We start from the raw sequence: 23,738 nt of genomic DNA on the forward strand, positions 1-23,738 counted from the left end.
ATAGACAGGTAATGAGTTCAGGGGAAACAGAAGAAGGTACCACCCCTGAACCTGAGGTAAGTAATGATAGAGGAAACAGCATGAATGTGAATCCTCCTGGCTCCTCAGAAGAAGGAGAGATCCATGAACATGCTGGTTCCCAACTTAATGAGAAAGCACAAAACAGTCTTAATTTTAAAAGTTATAGATATCAATCTTCTCATCCCACTGATCAAATAATTAGTGATATAAATAAGGGGATTCAAACGAGAACAAATGTTTTTCAAAACTTTTGTGCTTTCTATTCTTTCCTGTCTAATGTAGAGCCTACTGACTATAAAATGGCATTGACTGATCCTGATTGGGTACTAGCTATGCAAGATGAGTTAAATCAGTTTCAGAGGAACCAGGTTTGGCACCTGGTTCCCCGTCCCAAGGAAAGATCAGTCATTGGCACTAGATGGGTCTTTAGAAACAAGTTAGATGACCTTGGTACTATAGTCAGAAACAAAGCAAGGCTAGTGGTGCAAGGGTACAATCAACAAGAAGGAATTGACTATGATGAGACGTTTGCACCAGTAGCTAGGCTAGAGGCTATTAGGATTTTAATTGCTTATGCTGCTCACATGAATTTTAAGCTGTTTCAGATGGATGTAAAGACTGCCTTCCTCAATGGATATTTAAAGGAAGAAGTATATGTGGAGCAGCCACCTGGTTTTGAAGATGCACTGTTCCCCCAACATGTGTACAAGTTGGACAAAGCATTATATGGGTTGAAACAAGCTCCGAGGGCTTGGTATGAAAGATTGTCCAATTTCTTGATGGCAAATGATTACAAGAGGGGAACAGTAGACAAGACCTTGTTCATAAGAACCAGGGGGAAACACTTGATTGTAGTACAAATTTATGTTGATGATATTTTATTTGGTGCTACTAATCAGGTTTTATGTGATGAATTTGCTAATCTTATGCAGAGTGAATTTGAAATGAGCATGATGGGAGAACTAGGATTCTTCCTAGGGCTGCAGATTAAGCAAATGGATGATGGAATAATGATCCATCAACAAAAGTACTTAAAAGAGCTGCTGAAAAAATTCGGCATGGAGAACAGCAAAGCTTATGATACACCTGTTCCCCATCTACAAATTTAGATGCTGATCTTAAGGGAAAAGATGTTGAAGCTTCTCTTTATAAGAGGAATGATAGGTTCTCTACTTTACCTAACAGCTAGTAGACCTGACATTGTGTTTTCTGTTGGTTTGTGTGCTAGGTTTCAAAGCAATCCAAAGGAATCTCACTTGAAAGGCTGTTAGAAGGATACTTAGGTATCTTGTAGGAACAGCAAATCTGGGATTGTGGTACCCCAAAGGCAGTACCATTGATCTTATTGGATACACAGATGCAGATTATGCTGGTTTCTTAGTTGATAGAAAGAGCACATCAGGTATGGCACACTTTCTTGGCTCTTGTCTAATTTCATGGGGTTCTAAAAAGCAAAATTCAGTGGCCCTATCCACGGCAGAGTCTGAATATATAGCTGCAGCTTCATGCTGTTCCCAGCTACTGTGGATAAGGAACCAGCTGAAAGATTTTGGTGTTATTTATAAAAAGTGTTCCTATTTTCTCTGTGATAACACTAGTGCAATCAATATTTCAAAGAATCCTGTGCAACACTCCAAGACAAAACACATTGAAATAAGACACCATTTTTTTAAGAGGACAATGTGGAAAAAAGGATTGGTGGAGATGTTGTTTTGTAAAAAGTGAAGATCAAATTGCTGATATCTTCACAAAGCCTTTGTGTAGAGAGTCTTTTTGTAGGTTAAGAGTCCTTTTAGGTCTAGTTAGATTTTAGGTATTGGCTTCAATTACTTCCTTCAATGATTGGTTAGAATGGTATTCTCTTGTATAGTGTGTGTACATACTTATGTTGATATCTTTCAAGTGTTGTGTAGATGGTTCAAAATCTCAAAGGATTGAGAATCATTTGTTGTAAGAAACAGGTGAAATCAGCGCTGAATTGCCAGAAACAGCGTGACATGGTTCTATACAGGTACCAGCAAAGGGAAAACAGCAGACCAGCTCTGATATGTCATCCGATAATATCTTTTTATTTTCGGAAGATTACTATAAGATATTTCCTTTTGGAAGGAATTTATCTTATTTCAGTTATTTAGTCCCATATAAAAGGGCAAACATATCATATGCCTTATTTATAGTTGGTTGAGATAATTATGGTAAAAGATAATTACCAAATTTTTGATTTCAATTTAAAAATATCCTTTACAGTTGCTTTTTTATTGGCTCAACTAACTCTTTTCTTTCCTTCTTCTCTCTTTGTGCTTCATTGTTAAAAAATATACACTAACCCTTTGTGCAGATCATCAATCATCATCACTCGAAATTCTCTCTCTCTCTCTCGTATGCTTTAAATTCATCATTGTTCATTTGGTTACTGTTCACTCAAGGAACCAGCTCAGTCTCAGGGGGAACATCAGATGGAAGCATAAGTGTCCTTAAGCCCGAAGTTGGAGGAAATTCAGAAAATTCAGAGTGAAGAGGATGAAATAGAGATTGTTGGTTTATTATGAGGAAACACCCATTGCTAAGACCATGGTAACGAAGTAGAGTAACTCAATTAAAGAAGTTCACTGAGAAAGGTGCAAGGAGGAACAGTCCATTGACGCTGTTCCAGGAACCAAGAGAAAAAGGGTACCAGCAAGAACCTCCTTGCTTGATTGATGTGATGCTAGTTTTGCACTCGTTATGCAACAAGGAGAACATTCTGAATCAGTACATATCTCTCATGATTTATAAAAAAAAAAAAAAAAAAAAAAAAAAAAAAAAAAAAAAGAGGAACCAGCAGGTCAGGAAGTGGTTTTGAAACAGATTGGGGAATCACAAGAATATGCTTAGTAATATAATGATTTTGGCAGAGCATGGTGACAAAGATGAAGAGGAATCAGATGATAATACAGAAGATGTTGCAAAGTTTGAGGAGGAGGAAGGGAACGAGAATGATGATGAGGAGTGATGCTGTTTCTGTTCTTGTTTCCTCACCCTCATGTTTATTCTTAAAATAACTGATTTTGTTGGTCTGTCTACTTCTCTCCATTCCATGAACTTTCTTTTTGGATGGATTTGGGCTTCTTTGGTTGAACTTTGTTGGCTTGTATGAACTACTAACTCTGCTATGGTATGAACTGTTTGACTAATCTCTTTTGCAGCATAATGCTTGAATGGTGGTTGATGCCATTGTATGGATAAGCACATTAACTTGTGCACATTGCTTTCACTTGTGGATACTTTTTTAATGATGCCAAAAGGGGGAAGTAGTCTGAAGTTGAAGCCTAAGGTTTAGCTAGTTTAGATTGAGTCAGTTTGAGTCTTTTTATTTCGTATTTTCTATTTTCTGTTTAGGGAACCAGTTGGCCTAACTGACTTGTTCCAAAGAGTTTTGAGTCCTTGAAGTTTTTGACGGTTTTTTCTTTTTGAGCATGTCCACAGGTTCAAGAACTTCAAGAGTTTGTCATCATCAAAAAGGGGGAATTTGTTGAGTCCCTTAGGTTTTGAATGATGGTTTTGAATGATGACAAACAGCTATGGGAAACAGGTTTTAATAAGTGTTGAAAACAGTTGGTGGGAACCAGCTAACATAAAACACTGTTTCCCCAGACAAGTTATTACTTACATGAGTTTTCTTATTGAACTAACTTGTCTTTATACAGGGAACAGTTATATGATAAAAGTGTTATGTACTGGTAGGGAACCAGTATGTACTGTTTCCATGGTTGCTACGTGGTAAAGCAGTCACATACTCTTTATTGTGCATTAATCATGTTACATGTGCAGTAGTTGAGTTGATTCCAAGACTTGGAGCATAGAAGCCTTTCGAAGATATTTCGAAGAAAGATTGTTTGCTCATAATAGAAGTATTCAAGGAAGATTCAAGTCTTGAAGATTACATGAAGAAAAGACGATTTATGCTTTAATATGTTATCTAGGTTTTCATGTAATATGCTCCGTAGTATGCTTGCATGTTTGGGTTATATAAGTGCTTAAAAATATATTGAAGTATGATATGAAATCTGGTACAAAGTTGGAACAGGTTTCATAACATGTTTCAATTCAGGGAACCAGGTCGGGGAACCAGGTTTCACTGTATTCGAGCTGCCGTTTTGGAAAAAGATTTTACAAAAAGATTTTTTCGAAAAGATTATCTTGAAAATATTTTGTGCAGCTGGAAATAAGATGAAATATTCTTGGTTACCTAAAATCTAGGAGTATTTATCTTAATTGATTCTATCTTTGTGATTAAATCAAATAAGATAAAAACTTTCCTAAAATTACATTATATCTTATTCTCTAAGATTGTGTGATTTAAGGAAACTAGGTTTTAGGAATCTAAGCTTATATAAACTCATCTTATTTCACATATTTCGTGTGCCTCTCCAGAAATCAAAAAGAGCAATTATTTGAGAGCATATACTTAAGCACTAATCCCATTCATCAAGTCATATACAAGAGCATTCTAGTACTTAAACTTTTTCTCTTAATTTAGCTTCGTAGAAGTGAGATCAAAGGGGAGTTCTTGATTCTTGTATTGAGTCTTTAACAAAGGGGTTAAAGGCTGGGTGAGTGTTTGTGAGTTCAACACATTGGGCTTACGAGTGTAAGTCGAGAGCACACTCGGAGTAGAGTGTGGGGTTTGCTGGTTCCCGGAGTAGGGAACAGCAGAGTGTTCTTTGTCTTTGTTTTTCGGAGTAGATTAATAAAGAACTTAGGATAGGAGGACGTAGGCCTGAGTTGGCTTGAACCTCGTTAAATTTGTTGTGTTCTTTATTGCTTTGTTTTATTTCGTTAAATTTGTTGTCTTCTTTATTGCTTATTTATATTCCGCTGCGTACGGGAACCAGCACAACTGGTTCCTCACACATAATCCGAAAAGAAGACAAAATTAGCCAACGATTACTTAACACTCAATTCACCCCCCCCCCCTCTTGAGTGCCCATTGAACCTTCAATAAGGATTTATAGTAGGTGTTGAAGTTCATCAATTAAACTTCATCTCGAGAGAATTTTCCAAAAGAAAGTTGGAGAGAGAAAGAAACTCGGAGAAAGAAAATAAGAAGTTTGTATTGAATTAATTAAGTTATTACAACAGATTACAATATATACAAAATTTTGTTTCAGAAGTTTCTTATGCATTAACAAACTTTGTAACAGAATTTCTAAGTAATAGATGAGCTGTGACTTGCTGATTCTACATGTGGCTGCTGGCTCGTGGCATTAGATACTCCAACATCCCCGTCTCGAACTTGGTACTGGTGGCTTAAACATACCAAGTTGTACAAGTAGTTAGAAAGTAAATAAAAGTTGCTGCTGAGAGATAGACAGTTGTTTAGTAAAGACATCGATCTACAGGCTGCTAGTTTGTGGAAATGTAACTAAGTTTAATAAGGGCATCAAGAACCTTATCTCTGGTGTTTCGGATGAAAACAATCGAATCTCGGAAGATCCTTTTATCTTGAGGGAACTTGGTCTCGGTCCGAACGACGCAGGAGCCGAGGGTTTCCTGCACAACAAATACACGTAAACTAGCCTCGGGGGGGACGCCGAGGAAGGCCCCTCCGATGCTTAAGTCAGTATATTAGAGAGAGAAAGCTGTGCAAGAGTTTAGTTGCTTGAGGCTTTATTGTCTTACCAAGAATTGACCAAATTGTTGGCTTTTATACCTTGGCTAATGAAGGAGGCGGATTGGGCCCGGAAGTCAGTTGGGCTGGGCCAAGCTGATTGGGCCGTTGACTGACCTTGACATGGCTTTGAGGATGTTGATTTTTGACTTTAGCACATTTGGAGAGTTGAACCTTAACCTTGGGCTTTTAATTGGATCATTCAGTGACCAGGCCCAATTGGACTAAATTGGACCCAAACAACTTGCCCCCCAGACCCGATTTGGAAGGATGACGGGTCGGGTTTGATTTAATCAGAAAAGGAGGGAAGTGAATGATTTGTTAATCCAAAAATGTGAATTTAAACCATAATTAACCCATGATTAATGAGATAACAACAGTTAATGTGGATAATTGCGGAAGTTGGACGGGTAGTGGGCGATTTAACTGCAAGGTCGTGTGTTTAACGGTTACTTAGTGGGGCGCTTGAGAGAAATTGAAACGCAGACTCCTTGAATTCCCATTTCTGGAGATATAAATAGAGGCGCGTCTTCTCTCCCCACTCATTCATCAACACAAACCCAGAATTCTCAAGAACGCTCAAGAGCCCGCATCAAAACTTCGCAAATTCCCCGAGCATTAAGCTTAGAAGCTGAGACTTGTCACTACCAATTCGTAAATCGGCGGCTTTTGCTTCAGATCAAGGTAAATTCCTTTGATTTTATTTCATTTTTCTTCGACTTTGCACTCTTTCCCCTTTTTCGACTTTTTCCTTCGAAATTCGTCAATGGTGAGGGGAGTTAGAGGTGGAGCCCGTGCTCCAAGAAGAGCAAGGCTAATCCCCGATCCCAGGGACAGGATTGGGACCTGGAATGGACGAAGGACAGAGTCTGACCCTGCTGAAGGGGTTAGGGCGACTCCCATTTCTTCGGCTCCTCCTCAGAGGGCTGAGGGGGTGAGCGCTTCAGGACGGGATGATGAAGTTCCCGCTGTCCTTTGGGATATCCTCCCAGGGTTTTCAGAGTGGGAGGATGCCGAAGTAGCTTCGGCCATGATAAAGAACCGCCCCTACTCATGGTGGGTGGAGAATGCTGATCAGTACCGGTTTGCCGAGCAAATTGAGTTGCATTACGGCATCCTTGAAGCCGATGGGTATTGGTGCCGAATGCCCACGGCCTCCGATAGAATCCACCGTCCACCCCCGGGGTATGTGGGGGTGTACACAAGACAACTCCAGTACGGGCTGAGGTTCCCTTTGGACGTATTCGTCCGAGACTTGCTGATCCATTACAAACATTTCCCTGTGCCAGCTGACCCCCACCAGCATCCGAAGGGTAATGACGTACTTATGGGTCTGCAAATTCTTCAGGTACGTGCCGAACCTGCATTGCTTCAAAAGGCTCCATCGGCTAGTGCCAAACATTCAAAGTGGGCACGGATGCCATGGCTCTGGGTGGTATCGGATTGAGTCTCGGCCCCCGTTCCTAACCATGTGGCCGAACGACTCTTCAGACAAGGACTGGAGAGGTCAATGGATTTGGGTTAGGGCACCCACGGAGCCGAGCCACCCTTACGTTTTCAGCGCTCCCCGGTATCTTGCCGAGCCGGATCCTGATATGGGAAGTTTAGGTCCTCCCGAAGATAGCGGGCCAGACCCGAACCTTAATCAGCAGAACATCTTCGGCAAGCTGCCGAACCGGGGAGGCAGCGGCCGAATGCAGCATATCCCGGAGACTTGGCTCCCCGATACGCACTATGTTTTCCAAGAGAATATGCTGGCAGCTGTCGGCCTCAGCCGAAAGTTTAGGGATGGTAATCTTCTTCGGCTGGGGCCGAGGCCTTTTAATTATCTCTTTTCTTCTTTCATTTTGCTTTCTTGTGATGTGCCGAACTAACTGAATTGACTTCTCCCCTTTTCTTTTTCAGAACGGGACGAGACCAACGTCGGCATTGATTACGCTCGCCTTGGCGTCAACCGAGAACGAGTCGTAACTGATCGGGCTCCCCCTATCACTGAACCAAGGCGCCGAGAGGTTCACCTAGACTCTTCCCACTTCCAAATTGAGGCTGTTGCTCTGTATCAGAGGCAGAAGCCTTGGTGGAAGAAGAGAGATCCCTTGTTTCAGCTGCTGGAAGAAGAAGCTGAAGCTGCCCGTACAGCCGAAGAGGTTGCACGGGTTATTGAAGCTTGTGAAGGTGGAGAAGGGTCCTCCAGAGTTGCTGAAGAAGCTGCGGCTAGGGCAGCTGAAGAAGACGAGGCTTTGCTGAAGACCTCGGTGAGCCTTTAGACTTAACTTTGTCTTTCTTTTTTTTTTTTTTTTACTCACATTCTTCCCCCTGCCTGCCCTTTACAGTCTGAAGAGAGCAGCAGACACAGGGAAGGGAAAGCCCCTGTTCGTCCCGAAGACCAAGTACAAGAAGAGTCTTCAGACTCGGGTATGGACGAGCAGCCGCTTCAGAAGAGGCGCCGAAGAATGGCCATCATCGGCCCGCATGACTTTCAGCGGAGGCCGATGACCATCGGCGTTGAAATAAGGGAACCCGAGGAAGGCAATGGATCGCCGAGGGTTCCCCGGCCACCGCCTCAATCACCCCCAAGGGCCTCTCCGCCACCCCCCGAGATGGAGGTGGATCAGAGAACTCCCAAACCTAAGGGAGAGGTTCTAGAAGAAGCTCGAGAGAGTGCCGCCGAGGACAAGGATGGAGACGCCGTGATGCCCAGTGCTGAGGGTTTCACGGCGGACATTGCCAGAGAGGTTGGGGCCTTCGTCCTCACACCTGAAGAAGAAGAGGTCACAATAATTGACTCTTCTGAGAAGGAGGAGGACGTTGAGCCACCCAAAGCTAAAGAGGCTCCATCGTCATCCTTCCCTTCCTTCCAGACGCTGCAGTCTGGAGAAATGGGTTTCTCGGCCCCCGAATTCCAGTCCCAGACCACATCTGGGACCTCATATGGGGTCAGAACCGAGAAGGTGCTGCAGCCTACTTCGGCGATTTTGCTGGCCTGTCCGAAGTAGATAGGGCAAGGATTTGGTCGCTGAAGGCCACTGCTGGGATGGGCGAATCCAGCAGATCAGTTCCTGACCCTGCCAGGTCCAACCAACTGCTGATGATGCAGGTAATTCTCCTTGCCTTGATTTCTTTCTGAACTCAACCTTTCAGCTATTATTTTTTACTTTTTTAACTTGTGCCCCTGTTTTCAGTTCGTGCACAATCAGACTCTCACTGTAGAGCTGATAGATTCCCTACAAGATAGGGTGGACGCTGCCGAGCACGATCAAAGGGTAGCCGAGGAAGAGCTAAAGCTTGCTAAGCTGAAGCAGGCAGCAGCTGAAGAGAAGCAGCAGAAGGCTGAGGAGTACGAGAAAAAGGCTGCTGAAGCCCTCCAGACCTTCTGCGACGCTATGGAGAAGGAAGTTTTTCCCCCACTGATGGAAGGGGAAAAATTCCTCCAAGAGCACCTGGGGGTGGACATCTCCAAGTTCAAGGCTGCTATCGAGAGCCGAATCCAAGAAGGAGCTGCTGCACAAGCTGAAGTGCAGCATCAGCTAGAATCTCTTGAAGCCAGCAGAATGGCTGCTGAAGAGATGCTCCAAGCTAGGGATGTCCAACTCTCAAGGGCTGCTGCTGCTGCTGAAGCTCAAAGAGCTAAGCTACAAGAGGCTGAGGATCAGCTCACTGCCAAGAAGGAAGAAATGGTCCAAGTTCAGGCCGAGGCTTCCCGGGTTCAGCAAGAGTTTACCGAGCTGAAAGGCTCCTCCTCCAAGCTCGTCGATGAGCTGAAGAGATCCGAGGAAGACTTGGAGGAGACGAAGAAGAAGTTGGCCGATGCTGAGGCTCTACTCAAAGTCCGTATCTATACCCAAGAAGAGTATGAAATGGGTTTTAGAAACGGGTTCAGAGTGTGCCGAAGGGTCTGCCTTCATGCTGAGCCGAAGCTGGACTGGTCCAAATGTGCTGAATGGGTCCAAGATCCCGAAGACCCTCACATGAAGTATGCCACTCCAATCGAAGCTGAAATCCTTAAGGCTGAGGAAGCCGAGGAAGAAGCTGAGAGGATAGAGTTGGAGGCTGAGCAGAGGGAAAGGGAGGCTCGGCAGAGTGCAAAGCCTGCTTCTTCTGCTGCTGGAGCTGAGACCACCATTGGGCCCAATGAAGCTGATCAGTCTGATCCTCAGGCTGAAGCATAGGAACTCGGGCAGTCGTCTTCAGAATCTTGCGGTTCATCATGCGCTCAACTTTAGACTTGCCGCTTTCTGAATTTTTGCCTTTTGTTTTTTTTTTGCTTCAGCTTGCCTTATCGTACAACAGCTTATTATATTTTTATTTTGCCTGTACGTATTTCGGCAGCTGTTACTTTCCGCTTGTGGGCGGCTGCCGACTATTTTTGTAATTCAACATTTTTATTTCAAAGAAGTTCACTTTCTCAGCTTTCTTGTGTATTTTTTTTTTCTTTCTTCGCTTTACCAGTCTTCGCACTTTACTGCTTTCTTTGAATGATCTTTCAAATATTTGCTAAGTGCAGAACTTCGGCTAGCGAGAATCATTTCTGCTGAGACTTCTTTTTGCCGTTTGTACTCGGATGTTTTCAACTTGTGAAAAAACTGACATAAGTATCAAACTTCGGCTGAGCTGAAGGGTATTAGATCAGTTGTGCCATTTCTCTATTTCCCTCTGCCCCCCCAGAAATCTGAAGATGAGGTCTTCTGAATTCTGGAATGGCTGATAATTTTTCTCGGCTAAGCCGAGGATCTTTGAACACTTTGCTTTATTTTCTACATCTGTTTTTAAAGTACTGATTTCCCACCTGAGAGTTTTCACTCTAGAGATGGTACTCTTGTGACACTTTCTTCAATTCATCCAAGGGAACAACTATCCGAAACACCATGCCGGGGCAGCAGTTTATCTGAAGTACGAGGCATCATCATGCAATACTTCAGAGTTGCAACTACCACCCGGAACTGATTCATCCGAAGTACAAGGCATCACTATGCAATACTTCGGGGCTTTATCAGTTCCTATTTTTTAGGCTATGTTTCGGATAAGTCTATGGCCTTTTTGCCCAAAGGAACAGATTCTCCGAAGTACAAGGCATCACTATGCAATACTTCGGGCTTGTATCTTTTTTTGGCAGGTTTTTACGGCTTGCCGAGGTACAAGGCATCATTATGCAATACCCCGGACAGCGCCGAATGAAACCTTGAATTTTTGAAAAACCGTAGAAAGCATAAAGACTTAAAGAATACACGCAATCTGAATGAATACTGGCTCGATGGCCTTTTTATAAACAAAATCAGTGTACTTACATAGATTGTACTATCCGAAGGATTTACACATAGTATTTTTTGAGCACATCGGCATTCCAATGGTTTTTCAGCTCGGTGCCATCCATTTGTTTGAGTCTGAAGGTACCGGGCTGAAGCTCTTGATAAATTTCATAAGGTCCCTCCCAAGATGCTGAGAGTTTGCCATGAATGCGACTTTTTTGAACAGCTGCAGCATTCCTCAAAACTAAATCCCCAACTCTGAGAGGTCGTTGATAGACTCTTCGGTTGTAGGACTTGCTCATTCTGAGCTTGTGTGCAGCCATCCTTTCTCGGGCTAGATCTCTAATCTCGTCAAGGAAGTCGAGGGACTCTTTCATGAGCTGCTCATTTTCCTCGGCTGAGAAGAGATTCACTCGTAGGCTTTCTGAGCCCACTTCCACTGGAAGCACTGCTTCGGATCCATACACCAGCTGAAAAGGTGAATGCCCCGTTGCCTCCTTCTCGGTTGTCCGGAGTGACCAGAGGGTTCCCGGAAGTTCCTCTACCCACTTGGACTTTTGATCCTCTACTCTTTTTCTGAGAGCGTTAAGGATCTGTTTATTTGCGGCTTCGGCTTGGCCATTACTCTGAGGGTGGCAAACCGCGGAGTAAGCCAATTTTATCCCGAATTGATCAGTGTATCGGCGCAAGGGCAGGTTGTCAAACTGTCTGCCGTGGTCGAACACAAAAACTTTTGGGATGCCGAACCGAGTTATTATGTTCTGCCAGATGAACTGTCTGACAGTTTGCTCAGATATGCTTGAAGCAGCTTCCGCTTCAATCCATTTGCTGAAATAGTCGATTCCGACTATCAGCCACTTTCTTTTGTATGGGGCCTCGGGAAAGGGTCCCAGAATATCCAACCCCCATTGTGCAAATGGAAGAGGATTAAGAATTGGCTGGAGATCTAGGCATGGCCGATGGATTACCGGTGCAAATTTTTGGCATTTCTCGCATTTTCTGACCATGTTCTTTGCATCCGAGATCATTGTAGGCCAAAAATACCCTGCCCTGAGAGCTTTGTGGGCTAAGGTTCTCCCTCCTATGTGGTTTCCGCAGATGCCGAGGTGAATCTCTCGGAGAATATAGTCGGCATCCGTTGGACCCACGCATTTCAACAATGGAGCGGAGAAGGATTTTCTGAGGAGTTGGCCGCCGAAGACGAGGAATCGTGAACTGATCCGCTTTATCTTGGAGGCCGAATTCCTATCCTCGGGGAGCTCGTCCCTGAGTTTATAAGCCAGGATGTCATCCATCCAGCTCGGCTCGAGTGCAGCGCAGCAGATTGATATTGCTTCGGCTACACTCTTTTCTCGGCGCACCTCCACATAGACAGAACGGCTTAACTCAGTCAGAGTTGAGCTTGCAAGTTTGGAGAGTGCGTCCGCTTGAGCATTTTGACCCCTTGGGATCAGCTCTACTTCGAAAGATCTCAGCTTCGCAATTGTCGATTTGATCCTTGTGAGGTAAGCTGCCATTGAAGGCTCTTTAGCCTCATACTCCCCCCGGATCTGATTGGCGACCAGCTGAGAATCTGTCTTGAGGTAGACATGCTCGGCTTCCAACGATATGCACAGGTCTAAGCCAGCAATGGCTGCTTCATATTCGGCCTCGTTGTTAGAGGCTTTGAATGAAAATTTTAGTGCATACTCGAAGGTTTTGCCTTCGGGAGAGGTAATGACGACCCCTGCCCCCGAACCGTTCACGGTGGAGGACCCATCCGTGAAGACGGTCCAGATTTTCCTCCTTGCATCCAGAGTCTCCTGATAGGAGCACTCGGCCAAGAAGTCTGCCAAGGCTTGCGCCTTGATGGCTGTTCTCGGCTGATAACCGATACTGAACTCGGTGAGCTCGAAAGCCCACTTTGCTAGTCTACCGGATTTTTCAACCTTGCCGAGGACTTTCTCTAACGGCTGATCAGTTAGAACCGCTATTTGATGAGAATCAAAATAGGGTCGCAACTTCCGAGCAGCCACCACCACTGCATAAGCCACTTTTTCTAACAATGGGTAGCGCGTCTCGGCATCCGTCAGGGTGTGGCTGACGAAATAGATCGGCTGTTGAACTTTTTCTTCTTCCCTTAGCAGCACCGCGCTTACCGTGGCTGGACTTACCGCCACGTATAAGTATAGGATGTCTCCTACGACTGGCCTTGCCAGTGTTGGGAGTTGAGCCAGGTGTTCACGGAGCTGCTGAAAGGCTGACTTTTGTTCGTCTCCCCATTCAATGCCTTTTGAATTTTGGAGCTTCAGCGCCTTGAAGAAAGGGAGCCCTTTGTCTGAGGCTCGTGAGATGAACCTGGACAAGGCAGCCATTCTCCCGGCTAGACGCTGAATATCCTTTTTGTCTTCGGCTCGGGGAGGTCTAAAGCAGCTTGTACTTTGGCGGGGTTTGCATCAATCCCCCTCTTGCTGACCATGAAGCCGAGGAACTTGCCTGACTTCACGCCGAAGACACATTTCTTCGGATTCAGCTTCATTTTGTATTTTCTGAGGGTGGCGAAGGTTTCGGCTAGGTCCGTGACATGATCTTTTTCTTTTATGCTTTTGACGATTGAGTCGTCAACATAAACCTCCATGTTTCGGCCTTTTTGCTCGGCGAAAACCTGATCAACCAACCTCTGATATGTTGCCCCCGCATTTTTCAATCCGAAGGGCATCATTCTGTAATTGTACAACCCGGAACTTGTTATGAACGCTGTTTTTAGCTCGGTCCTCGGGGTGCATGAAGATCTGATGGTATCCCGAGAATGCGTCCATGAAACTGAGCAGAGCATGCCCGCTTGTCGAGTCGACCAGTTGGTCGATCCTCGGCAGCGGATAGGAGTCCTTGGGACATGCCCTATTCAGGTCCGTGAAGTCAACGCACATCCTCCAGTTACCATTTGCCTTCTGAACCATTACAACATTGGCCAGCCACTCCGGATACTGACAGGGTTCAATGAACCCAGCATCTAGGAGCTTATCGACCTCAGCTGCGATGTTCTGGTTCTTTTCGGCGGAGTAGTTCCGCTTTTTCTGCTTAATGGGTCGACTGGAGGGGTCGACATTAAGCCTATGGGAGACGAAGTCCGGATCAATCCCGGGCATTTCTGCGGCTGAGAAGGCGAACACGTCTCCACTGGCCCGTAGGAGTTGGACGAGTGCCGCACGGGTGTTTGGCTCCAGTGACGACCCGATGCTAACACATCTGTTCGGATCTCCTACGGTCAGTTCTATTGACTCGGTCAGGTCATCCGTCTCCATGCTCTTAGAGTTGGATTCCTCGAATTCCGGCCTGCTATCAATATTAGCAGACTTTCCTGACCGCGGCTGGCCATCAGAGTCGTTCGGCTCTGAGGCGGAGTCAGCCTTTTGGCCCCCATCAGATTTCTCGTTGTCTGGGGCTTCATTAGCCGAAACGTCTGAGCCTCTCGGCTTTTTGGCGTTTCGGTCCCGGTGCTTTTCCTCCCCATCGCCACGGTCGCCTCGGCGAGACGTGGATGGCTTGAGGTGATTGCATCGGCGGGCTTCTTTTTGACTGCCCTTTATTTTCTCGGAGCGTCCCTCGTCTGAAACGTATATCATGATTTGATGATACGTGGAGACGACTCCTTGAATGCCGTGAATGAGGGGTCTCCCCATGATCACGTTGTATGCAGATGGAGCATCTACGACCAAAAATTCGGCCATGATATTCCTAGCTGCTCGGCCTTCGCCGATGGTGACAGGAAGTGTAATCTTCCCGTCAGGATACGAGGAAGAGCCGTTGAATCCAGACACCGGGTAGGGTGCGGGGGCTAGGTGCTCGGCTCCCATCCTCAGCTGGTCGAACGCTCCTCGGAAGAGGATGTTCGCCCCGCTACCGCCGTCGACGAGGGTCCGCCAGACGTTGCGGTTGGCGATGCCCAGAATGATTACTAGTGGGTCATCGTGGGGGTATACCACCCCCTCACAGTCTTCGGCTGTGAACAGGATGTTCGGCGCCGGTGACTGGGACTGCCGAAGCTCAGCCTGATGAATCTGATGGGTTAGACCCCTCAGTTGGCGTTTGGCTGTGCCTCGCGAGATTCCCCCGGAAATAACTAGGATGTCGAGGGACTCCTTGCCCTGAGGTCCCTTATCCTTCTTCCGAGCGAAGTTGAGGTCCTGCCGAGAATCTTTTTCAGCTTTTTTCTCCTCGCGCCTGTCCGCGAGGTATTGGCTCAGGTACCCCTTGCGGACCAGATCCTCAATCTGGTCCTTCAGCTGGACGCAGTCCTCGGTGCGATGTCCGGGTGAGTCATGGAACTCGCACCACTGGTCCTTTCCCCTCGTCTGATGCCAGGGAGGCAACGGACGAGGTTTTTTGAATCTCCCCTCGTCCTTCGTCGTGCTGAAAATCTTAGCACGGGGAAGGGAGAGTGGAGTGTATGAATCGTACCTTCCCGTGTAGGGAAAGTGTCTTTCCTTCTTCGGCTCGGCAGCAGAGGACGGTTCTGAGGCCTTAGCCTTCCCTTTCCTCTGCGCCGAGACTTCGGGCTGCTGCCCTTTCGGCTTCTCAATTCTCGGACGAGACTGAGACCTGGATCTGTTCCACTCCTCGGCTCGGATGAACCTATCCGATGCTTCCAAGGCTTCCTCCAGGGTCTGCGGGGGATGCATGACCATGAAGTCCAGGAACTTTCCAGCTTGGAGGCCGTTCCGTAGCGCGAACACGGCCAGGCCTTGATCCAGGCTTGTGATTCCGGATGACTCGTTGCTGAAGCGAGTCAGATAGTCGCGGAGGCTCTCGTCCTCCGCCTGCTGCAGACTCATTAGCTCTGCAGTGGTCTTCTCTCGGCGGTTGGCCGTAGAGAATTTGCTCTTGAACTTGTTGGAGAGGTCGTTCCAACCGGTTATGGAGCCTTCCTTGAGCCCTTTGGTGATCCAGGATTGGGCAACACCTTTGAGGGTCGTAGGAAAGTATTTACACCAGGTAGCCTCAGACCTCGGGTTCAGATACATGTGCCCCTCGTAAGAGGCAATGTGATCCTTAGGATCTGAGGTACCATCGTAAGTAATATGTGCCGGGATTTTGACCGTTGGCACATGCTCTTCCAGAATCCACTTTTGGAAGGGCGAGTTCGATGGAACCATGACCGCCTTCCCCTTGTACCCGGCCTCAGGGACCTCGCTCCCTCCTCTCTCAGAGGTGGAAGTGGTTTTCGTCCCGGCTGAGACAAGGTTGGGTGGGGTCCGGTATCCTCTGGGAAGGTGAGGCGGCTATGCACACTCACCTCCCTCGAACCCAAGCGTTCGTGAACGCTTTGGCGGGCGAATTCCGGGTCCTTGGAGGGCCCCATGGAATTCTGAGCTTCAGAGTGGTCAGAGGGTTGAGGGTTCCTCCTCCTCTCCTTACTGGAGTTTCGGGTGTCCCCTCGCCACCTCTGGCCGAGCTCTCTATGTGGTGGAACTTGTCCACCATCATCCTGACCGATCCTCCTTTTCAGGTTTCTCGGCTGGTGATCATCAGGCATCTGGATTGGAGCCCCTTGAGCTTTTAGGAACTCCATGCAGATGGCCACTGCTCTGGCCACTTCCTCGGTGGAGGGTCCGGAGGGAGGAGTCTCCCGCGGATGTGACCTGGATTGCACGCTATGGCGCGGCGGGGAGTTCCTCGCACCTGAGCCACTCGGTCTCGGGGATGGCCCCGGCTGCCGAGTGTGGTGCGAGGTGTTCTCCTCCTGGAGGCTAGGACCTCTTGAGGCTTCCCTTTCCGGAGAAATGGGGGCCTCCGATTCGGAAGAGGCTTGCTCCGGGGAGGGATAAACCGGCTGGCGTTCCCTCACCGTAATCCGGCCTCCTCCCTTCTTAGCCTTCTTGGAACTCTTTCCACTCTTAGTCATGGCGACTGCCGGAGTGTTTGATGACTGACGCGAAATTTAGTAGCGTTCCCCACAGACGGCGCCAAATTGTTTCGGATGAAAACAATCGAATCTCGGAAGATCCTTTTATCTTGAGGGAACTTGGTCTCGGTCCGAACGACGCAGGAGCCGAGGGTTTCCTGCACAACAAATACACGTAAACTAGCCTCGGGGGGGACGCCGAGGAAGGCCCCTCCGATGCTTAAGTCAGTATATTAGAGAGAGAAAGCTGTGCAAGAGTTTAGTTGCTTGAGGCTTTATTGTCTTACCAAGAATTGACCAAATTGTTGGCTTTTATACCTTGGCTAATGAAGGAGGCGGATTGGGCCCGGAAGTCAGTTGGGCTGGGCCAAGCTGATTGGGCCGTTGACTGACCTTGACATGGCTTTGAGGATGTTGATTTTTGACTTTAGCACATTTGGAGAGTTGAACCTTAACCTTGGGCTTTTAATTGGATCATTCAGTGACCAGGCCCAATTGGACTAAATTGGACCCAAACATCTGGTAAAATGACAATCCAGCTCAATATGTTTTGTTCGTTCATGGAAATCTGGTTCTTGGTTATGTGAATGGCAGATTGGCTATCGCAATACAACCTAACAGGATTCAAATTATCCATGCCAAAGTCACCAAACAACCTGCCTATCCAAGTAACCCCACTTGCAGCATGTGTCATAGCTCTATATTCTGCTTCAGAGGAACTCTTTGAAATTATACTTTGCTTCTTAGACTTCCATGAAACAAAAGAGTTACCAAGGAGAAGAACATAACCAGTAACAAATTATCTTGATGGTGGACAAGAAGCCACAAAAAGCCTCGAGAGTAAGCTGATCACAGGCCTTGACCAATAGAAACTGCAACATATCTTAAAGTGTGTTGTAAGGCTTGAACATGAGGGATCCCTTGGATCAATTTAATTATTAATATATAATGCTTTTTTAAATGAAGAAAATAAAAGGTAGCTTAGTTGGTTATGCATGCAATGTATGTTGTTGAGAATGTGAGTTCAAATCCCTTTGTTCTTATTTTCTTAATCCAATTAATCAATTTTTTTATAAAACTAATTTGGCCCTTTTCCCAATTATTCTTTTAAAATCTAAATTGGCCCACCCTATAATAATTTTCTAGATCCATCTTTGGTAATGTATGAGTATTGTTGCGATTACATAGCGATTTGATGATTTATTTATTAATATAAAGTAGTCTACTAACGGAGTAACAATATTACTCACCCAATTAAAATTGTTTTATTTGTTACCAACAATTTGAGGAATCTTGCTAACGAACACCACTGGGGATTAGATAAGCATTAAAAATATTTCCTAAAATAGTATTAATTTGATAGTACATGTCAAAATCACGCGTCGATTGGTGTAATTAATGTTCATTTTAATCTAATATTTCTAATTTTAGCTATCTTATCCAACGCTCTCAGGACGTTCATTAGCTTTTGGCCTAATTTGAAATAGTTTTATTTAACCAAATTAAAAATAGTTTTGTATTTTTCTACAAAATTAATGTTACACAAGTAATTTGTAAGAGGCACTACACTAGTTTATACATCAAAATAAACTTTAAAAAAATTACCATAATTTGAAATAACGAAAAGGACGTTTGCGTGACCGACTGAGATCGAGCATTTTGAAACATGATTAAGTAAGACCAAAACTACCCGAACCTGTTCGACCCAAAATCAAATCCACCGACCATTTTAACATTTCTAATCTAAATTAAAACTTCAATTTGCCTAAATTACAACATGGAAAAAAACCAAATCATCAAACAAGGAAAGAGATCACAAATTTATGAAAAAAAATCAAGTCATTGTGTGAAAAGAAATCAAGTCTTTGCACTTTTGCATACAATCAGTTTTATTTGTTTGTTAAATATAGCATAAACTTGATTGCAACTTGCACGCAAATTACATTTGTTGCACATTTTTGTTGATACTTTTCCAGCATTTCATGTAGTGAAATGTGCATAACGTTTGTTGCTCTTGATACATTTGGTTAGATTAGAGTTACAATGCAACAAGTAATATACTTATATGGACCACATAATTTATAAAATATCATAAAATTTAAAATTGACATTTTCAAGTAAATAACTTTTTTGCCTATAAAATAGCTTCTTACTTCTCATTATACGTATCATACAACAAAATATTAGCTTATATTTTTAGAAATTCATAAAAATTCCAATGAGGAAAAATTCTTGTCATTTGATGATAATCCAATTGACAGTCATAATTTTTGCATTGTTTTTCTCCTTAAGTGTTGAATGTCGTCTTACAAGTAAAGTGTTTTGATGACTTGTCTCTAGATTCGTCAAATAATTCCGATGTTTTTTTGAATGGAGGGGAAAAATGGGCAATTTTAATAGCTGGCTCTAGTGGTTACGAAAATTATAGCATCAGGTACATTTATTTTTGTTACTAAGTGAGCACATTTTTATAGCTTAATTAAACCAATTTTTCCATAATTTTTTATTATATACAAGTACATTTTGTTTATATACATAATTTGCAGGCAGATGTTTGTCATGCATACCAAGTGATGAAGAAGGGCGGTCTCAAAGATGAAAATATTATCGTCTTCATGTATGACGACATTGCATTTAACGTAGATAATCCTAACCAAGGTGTTATTATAAATAGACCAGTTGGCAGAAACGTTTATACAAATGTTCCTAAGGTTTGATTCTCTCATATAAATATGTTTTTTAATTTCCTTTATATGACTACTAAAATGGGACGACTGGAGTACTTTCTCTGTAATTAAATGAAATAATTTTTTTTTTTCAATACTTTCACTATTTTACTTAACTAAAAAGATGAAGTTATATAATTTTGTTGAATTTAAATCAATGTAACATCTTTAAACAATAATATATATATATTATATATATATATATATATATATATATATATATTATATATATATATTATTGTTTAAAGATGTTACATTGATTTAAATTCAACAAAATTTTTGTGTCCTAAAAAAAAAAAAAAAATTTTCGATTATATATGGTTTTAATTAAATAGCAATGAAAATTTATGGTCAAAAATTGTAAATATGAATGTATTGTTTAGATGTGAAAAGCTAATATTGTTTAAGATCAATTTCTCGAAAAAAAAAAAACCTTTTATTAGAAAATAGAGTAATTTATACTCTGTATGTTTTATGTGTGTGCCGTGTACCATATAGTGGCATATAACTACGTAATCGTATCATATACAACGGTTGCATGTGAAAAATTATTACAGTTGCCACGCTCAAACATTACATTGGTTTGAACAGGATTATACAGGAAAAAATTTGACTACTAAAAATTTCTTCGCGGCTATACTTGGTTATAAAAAAGCCATCAAAGGAGGTAGTGGAAAGGTTTTGGACAGCGGTCCAAATGATCACATTTTCATATTCTACTCTGACCATGGTTCTGCAGGGATGCTTGGTAAATTACTACTATCAATATTTTTGTTTTGGGTATCTTGCTTTTAAGTGGATTATTAATTCCTAAAAAAAAAAAAGTCGATTATTAATTTTGGACAAATTTTAAATGAAAAACCGATGATTTATGGAGTACATTATTTTTTTGGATAGAGAGACTAAGCTATGTTTGATTATATATATTATATTTGCATAAATTTAATTTATATGAGCTTTAGAGCTTATATATACTAGTTTGATAAAATTATATGGACTTATTTGTATCTTGTCAGAAATTATTTATTACATTTGTATGTGAAATTGTGTGAAAACAATCTTGATATGTATGTCTAAATTGTCAAAAAATATTTATTATCTAAGAAAAAGTCTAGATAAGTTGATCCAAATAGGCATAATAAATGTAAATTCAATTATTTTAATTATTCATTTAATATATAGTTATTAATATATTATAAATGCATATTATATTTTTGCATGGTGTAAATCACATGTTGTATACAATGCAAATTTATGAAGTGATTTTTTTCCCTCTGTATGAACACTAGGAATGCCTCAAAACGAGCCTGCAATTTACGCCAAGGATTTCATAGAAGTTTTGAAAAAGAAGCATGCTTCAAATACCTACAAATCCATGGTAAGATCAATTTAGCTAATTAACATTTCTTGCCAAATTTAATTGTCATATAAATATTCACATTAATTTATGTATGTTATTGACATTATGCGCTCAATTAATCTATGCCTTTATAGGTTATTTACCTTGAAGCTTGTGAATCTGGAAGTATTTTTGATGGTCTTTTGCCAAATAACCTAAGCATATATGCAACAACCGCGTCAAACCCCGACGAGAGTAGTTACGCAACCTATTGTGATGGAGACCCTGGCGTCCCATCGGAATACAATAATACATGTTTGGGTGACTTGTATAGTATCTCTTGGATGGAAGATAGGTAAAAAAAAATGCTTATGAAATATTGAAATGCACAAGTAATTAAAATTTTCTATTCTTTTTTTTTTTTTTTTTTTTTTTTTTTTTTTTTTAATTATATATATCAAGATAGAATTAACTAGAGTTTTTCTTGTTCATGCATGATTTGTGGTATATTGTATAAGTTAAAGGGGGTTATGTGCGTGCAATAGTTCAATCTTTATGCAAACTAAAGTTTAGTTTCTTTTTGTTATATTCAACAGTGAAAGAAAAGATCCAAGAAACGAGACTTTGAGACAACAATTCGCCGTGGTAAGATTAAGGCTTCATTCGATCTTTTCATGTTACCTCTCGGATTTTGACATAATCTAATAGGCAAAATATACAAATCTAACTTTGTAGCAGTTTTAGTTTTTGTATGGTGCAAATTAACAAGATCTAAGACAATCAACTTTGTAATCATGTAGGTTGAAAAACAGGACAAGTGAAATGTCTCATGTAAGTGAATATGGTGACGTTCACTTGAGTTCAAATTATCTTTCTCTTTACATTGCTTTGGAATCTAGGAAGCCAAATCAAACTTACTCCATGACCAACCAATTCCGAGCCAATTACTCCATTGTACGTGGTTGAGCAACGCGAAGCTGATCTTATTTACTTCAAAGAAATGGTATCAATCTCTAATTGGATCAAACAATATTAATTTTCTAGGATAACATTGTAATTCTCACAACATTGTCGATTTCTTAATAGGTCCGAAGAGCTCCCGAAGGCTCTAAACAAAAAATTGAGGCTCAAAAGCGTTTAGATGATGTGATTTCACAAAGGAAACATGTGGATCAAACCGTGCAAGCAATTGCAAAACAATTATTTGGTGAATCGCGCGGTCCTTCATATCTTACAAAGAATAGACCAGCAGGAACCCCTCTTGTTGATGATTGGGATTGCTTCAAAGCAATGGTACGTACTATATAACTTTTTATTTTCCTTACAATCACGGTAGGTTAGAATGATCAATATAATGGTTACCAAATATAATGTACCTTCACTTAAAATTTGATTTTAGACGTGCATTTTTATATGGCTAGATTTTAATTTGAATGGTTAATTATGGTATGTAGGTAAGTACTTATGAAGAGCATTGTGGATCCTTACAATCCTATGGAAAGAAGTACGCTCGAGCATTCGCAAACTTTTGTAACGCAGGGATTCACATAGATCGGATGGCACAAGTATCGGCTCAAGTTTGTGCCAAGTGAAGTAGCTCTCGATTATATGAAAAATAAGATTTGTAAACTATATAGTATATTTTTTATAAGAGAAGAAACTAATATCAATTTCTTAGCAAAATATATGTTATACTGTAACTTTGGAAGAAATTAATCGTGATAACAACGTGTTCTCAATTGCTCCGTATCAATTTGATTTACACCCATCAATAGCTTACTTTGCAGTTTTACACTAGCTTCAATTTTGTCATAAGATCAGTTGTACCGTAGAATTGGTTATCATATAATTATTTACTCTTTTGCACAAAATGAACTACCTTCTCTACTCATTTGCACGAAAAAAACAATTTTTGCTCAAATACTTGAAATAAAACTCGCTAAAATAATACTTGAAAATTCCAATGGTTTCAAGGACTTGTGAACTAAAAATTTCTGCATACCCCCATTGTTTCTCATCGTAGCGGTTTCTTCTCCTCAGGTTATATATTGTTCTCCCATCACTCCTATAATTTTTCTTATATCCCCTGTATCTGTAAGAGCACATTCCACCTCAGACAGAAATTAATTTACAGTTGGAGTAATTCATCCCACAATACTAATTTCGATGTGGGATTTTATGGTTAACAGTTTCACTACACATGTATAGATTTTACACTATGCTTACTTATCTTGTGCTACTTTTTTGATAAATAGAAGAAAAGAATTGTTTTTCAACACAACTGCAACGAAGGGTAGTGCTCCCTCAGAAGATGTGCTTTGATAATTATAAGCTTTGCACCAATTACTACAGTAATGAGAACTTATTAGCAAGAACTGAGGAGTTTAAGGTGTATCGTGGAAAACATTATGAATCTGATGCAGATGATTCACCAGCTAAGAATGTTGTTGTGAAGAAATGGGTTATACGTACAATGAACACAAGGATTACACGATGCTTTGTTTTCGTGTATGTAGATTGTAGTCCATACTGTCCATTTTTTTTTTCTTTTCCCCATTCTGTTAAGTGATAAGCTTAGCATCAGTATGAGAAACTGGGCTCCAATGACATTTCGTAAATAAATTAACAATTTTTTCATTATTGTGGGCTCCACAACTGATGGTGATTGAATAAAGTTGTTGTTTATTTACGAAAATGTCATGAACAGTTTTTGTTTCTCATCATGAGAAACTTGTATTTACCCCTTCCTTTGCCTATATCGTTTTTGTTTCGTGTTTTTTATTTCTTATTATATATATTTCCTTCATGATTCACTGATTTGTTTATCATGCTTGTTTGGAGCACATATTAAGTCATCTTCTTAGGAAAACGA

General features: G+C 42.2%; 1 pseudogene; it reads left to right on the top strand.

The window, feature by feature from the left end:
- Positions 1 to 18,977: 18,977 nt before the first annotated feature.
- LOC110694064 lies at positions 18,978 to 22,506 on the top strand (annotated as a pseudogene).
- Positions 22,507 to 23,738: the final 1,232 nt, after the last annotated feature.

Source organism: Chenopodium quinoa, unplaced genomic scaffold, assembly GCF_001683475.1.
Source record: "Chenopodium quinoa cultivar QQ74 unplaced genomic scaffold, ASM168347v1, whole genome shotgun sequence".
NCBI classification, from domain to species: domain Eukaryota; kingdom Viridiplantae; phylum Streptophyta; class Magnoliopsida; order Caryophyllales; family Amaranthaceae; genus Chenopodium; species Chenopodium quinoa.